Raw genomic sequence first — 4474 nt, forward strand, 5'->3', positions numbered from 1 at the left:
TCCTTAACTATTTTCTATCTCGTCACATTGTAAATTAAATATAGAGAACGATAGATGACAGACAGATAAATAGACAACAGACTTATTTTGAGGTTTTCAAACACTGAGTTCATCTAAAATACTAGAGCCTAGAGATAATCACACTTGGGCTGGGGAATTGCTGTTCCCAAAATGTACAGAGAATGGAATTTAACAAGAAAGTGAGTCTAGACTCTACAGGGCTAGGAAAACATTCCACCATCTGCAGACATGTAATGCATTACTATCCCCATTGCTACTTCTATTGCCGCCACTGCGATTGCTACCCCATCTCCCATCAGGAAAATGTCACTGGGTGAAGAGAACTGAAGGGAAGTCCTCTTGTCAAATATATAGTCTATATGGAACTTTTCTACAAATTTCTTCCCAAATAAGTGGAGAGGGTGCAAGGAAAGTGGATGAAAAGAAGTTTGGATTGAAATGGTATATTCTATTTATCAGGAAGGTGAAGGAAGGAGACAGAAGGGAAGAGAACCAGAACCTGGGATAGAAGAAATAAGGAGAAAGGTACCGTGGAAAACATGGAGATTGGAAAAAAGGAAGTACCACAACAGCAGAGCAGAAATTCACAGGCCAGGAGGACCAGGGAAGTCATAGAAATGATCTCACCCATTGAGTCTAGCACTACCTTCAAATATGCACACAACCTTGAAGATGTGCAAGGGACCTTAGAACAAAAATCTTTGCTTTGAGACAACTGTGCGGACCAAGGCTGTCTTGCTTTGTGTCAATGTGCACAGTTACTCTATGTTGCAAGAGAGATTTTTAAGAAAAACGGTTGACATCCATAGAGTCAGTGCAATCCCTATTAAAATTACAGTGGCATTTTTCACATAGAAAAAACAACTTTAAAATTCATATGGAACCACAAAACACCCAAAAGTAATTTTGAAGAGACAAACAAAGCTGAGGCATCACACTTCCTGATTTCAAACTACACTATAAAGCTCTAGTAATTAAAACAGTATGGAGTATGGTACTGGCATAAATAATAGACACATAGACCAATGGAACAAAATAGAAGCTACAAAAATAAACTCCTGAATCTATGGCCAACTAATGTTTGACAGGGAGACAAGAACACTCAATGGGGAAAAGAGAGCCTCTTCAAAAAATAGTGCCGGGAAAAGTGAATGACCACATACAAAACTTGAAATTAGACCCCTATATTACAACACTCACAAACATTAACTTGAAATGGATTGAAGACTTAAATGTAAGACTTGATTACCCAGACCTCCTAGAAGAAAACCTTGATAGTGGTTTGGCCAAATTAAGACATTATGTTATTATTCAAGATGTTTTCAATGACCTTATTTCTAAATAAAACCACATGCTGAGGTACTGGGAATTAGAACATCAGCATATGTGTTTAGGAGTGACAAAATTCAACCCATAACAGTCCACCTTCTCATCCCTCAAAATTCACGTCCTTCTCACGTGCAAAATACATTCACCCATCTCAAAATCCCCCAGAGTCTTAACCCATCCCAGCATTAATTCTAAGCCTAAAATACCATCTAAATATCATCTAAATCAGATATGGGTGAGATTCAGGATATCATTCACCCTGAGACAAAGTTCCACTTTATCTGTGAACCTATAAAACCAGAGCACAAGTTATCTACTTCCAAAATTCAATATTGGGATAGGCACAGGATAGACATTTCCATTCCCAAAGAAGAAAGTAGAAGGAAAAAAAAGTGTACAAAGAAGTCCTAAAATCAGCATGGTGAATTCCATTAGGTTTTTTTTTTTTTTTTTAATTTACATCCAAATTAGTTAGCATATAGTGCAATAATGATCTCGGGAGTAGATTCCTTAGTGCCCCTTGCCCATTTAGCCCATCGCCCCTCCCACAATCCTTTCAGTAACCCTCAGTTTGTTTTAAACCTTTAAAATAATCTACTTATAGGCCTATAGGAGTGGAGACCCTGCTCCCTCATCACTGGGTAGTCACCTGCCCTTCGGCAACTGAAGAGGTGACCCAGCCTTCTGGAACCAAGGAGGAGCCACCTTTGGGGATCATTTTTCCTTTGTCTTCTCCCTATGCCTATGAATTTTGAGAAAAGTTATTTGTGTCACTCTTGGAATCAGCATATAATTGCCAGTGCAAAATTATCAAGAGCTCACTTTTCCTTTGTATAAAGCAACCAGCAGTATGCCAGATAACGGCTCCTTGGCTGCCTGGGTTCCTGAGTAACGATCATGAGCAGAGGCCCTCTGCCCACATGTGATTGCTGTGTAGCATTAGTGGGAGATAAACTTTGGGAGTTTTGAAGCACGGAGACTTCCCAGTTATTTGCTACTGCAGCATGACTTACCCTATCCTGACTAGTGAAAAGTCCTTACACTGTGTCATAGCCAGTACAGACAGGTGTCAGATAGGTGTCTAATGAAATTAACAAAGTGTTTTTGAGTACCTGCTACGGAGGAGAAGCTATTGAGCATTGGTGATGCAAATAATATGGTGATAAAAATATGGCGATAAAAAATATTGTCTCTGCCATCAAAGAACTCGCAGGGTAATGAAAGAAAAAAGAGGCAGAGAGAATCCAGTATAGTTGATGCTCTGATAAAGGAAACACAGCAGACTGTCCTAGGGTAATGTCCTATCTTGTAGGGGAGTGGGAGAGAGATGGGCAGTCCTGAAGCACTTCTAATGACATCTAATGATGGGTCAGCTAGAAGGGAGGAGGAAGAAATAGCATAAACATATGTACCAGGTCACAGGAGGGTCAGGGGAACGGCAAGTGTCAGAGTGGATCTGGAGGCTGGGGTATGAGCAGAGGGCTGAGAGGAGGCGAAGGTCAGAGCATGAAGGGCCATGTGGGTGTTTGGATTTTATCCTACAGGCAATAACAAATCACTTAAAGGTTCTAAAGTGAAGAAGAATATAACGATCTTCAGTTTAGACAGATAGCACGGGTCCTGTAGCAGCTGATTTTGTACCCTGCACCACATCCCCTCAGCCACCAATTTTCGTGTGGTTGGGATGATTGGCTCCACATTTCTGTCAGCTTAGTGCACACAGCAATGTTTTTTCACTCTTCTGTCTTAAAACTTTTTCCAAAGCCATGGAAAGTACAGCTAAGAAGGACAAGAGAGTTCATACCAATAGGGCAACCTTCAACATACAGAAGACAGTGGTTGGAAGACAAATGTTCCAATCTCTTGCCCTTTGGGGGGATAATTTGGAGGTATATATTCTATGTGGTTGTTCAGACGTACCCCAGCAGGACTGATTCCTAGAGCCCACAGGGGTAAGGAACTTGGTAACGCACCCCTGACTGACTTTCCCTTCCTGCCTGTCTTGCTCTCTCGCATCATCATTGTAGCTTTCCGTGATCACCTCCTGATAAATACTTGCAACCAAATCCATGCCTCAGGCTCAGCTTTCTGGGAAATTCAAATTAAGATAAACAGCAAAGTCAAGTTAATATGTGTTATGTGTTAAAGGTTTTTTTTTTTTTTTTAAGGTAGAACCACCGTTCTCCTACAAATATAAAATGGACACATCAAAGATTTTATTTAACTTAATTAATTTAACTTAATTTAACTTAATTAATGAGGGAACTGATAAGATGTTACAAGTGGTTCAAAGGAGAATTCAAAGTACTATACAAAAATAGCTCAATCAGGATTACTGAAATGAACACATACATCCAAAACTGACTTTTTTTTTTTCCCCAGCAGGGAGAGAAGAGTTGTCCCTTCTTGGAGCAGAATTCATTTGCATGTGTATAGACTGGATCCATTTATATTGCTATTAGCTACAATTAAAGGGTTTTAAATAGGTCAAAGACATTAAGGGCCCAAAGAACCTGGAAGGATGCCAATAAGGACACTCAGCAACTTATTTATTTGATGCATTTCAGTCTTTCACACCTTTTCCTTACAGACGAAAATAAGAAACATCGCCGAGAAACTTCAGTAGGAACTACATGTGGCCCGTGACTTACAGTGGCTCAACTTAATGATTTTTTTGACTTTGCAATGGTGCCAAAGTGATATGAACTCAGTAGAAATGCATTTGTGATATGGGGCATGATCCTCTCTGGTGATACCAGGCAGGGGCAGTGAGCTGCAACTCCGTCAGCTGACCCATGAGGGTAAACGACTGATACACTTACAACCATTCGGGTTTTCACTTTCAGTACAGAATTCAACAAATTACATCAGACAGTCAATACTTTTATTATCCAGTAGGCTTTGTGTTAGATGATTTCGCCCAACTGTAGACTAATGTAAGTGTCTGAGCACATTAAAGGTGGGCTATTCTGAGTTCTGACGCCCAGCAGGTTAAGTGTATTAAATGCATTCTTGACTTAGGATATTTTCAATTTGTGATGGGTTTATCAGGAGGTAACCCCCTCATAAATCCAGGAAGATTTGGAGTTCAACATTCACATGACAGGTAGCAAGAATGAGTGCC

This window comes from Acinonyx jubatus, chromosome C2 (assembly GCF_027475565.1).
Source record: "Acinonyx jubatus isolate Ajub_Pintada_27869175 chromosome C2, VMU_Ajub_asm_v1.0, whole genome shotgun sequence".
NCBI lineage: Eukaryota > Metazoa > Chordata > Mammalia > Carnivora > Felidae > Acinonyx > Acinonyx jubatus.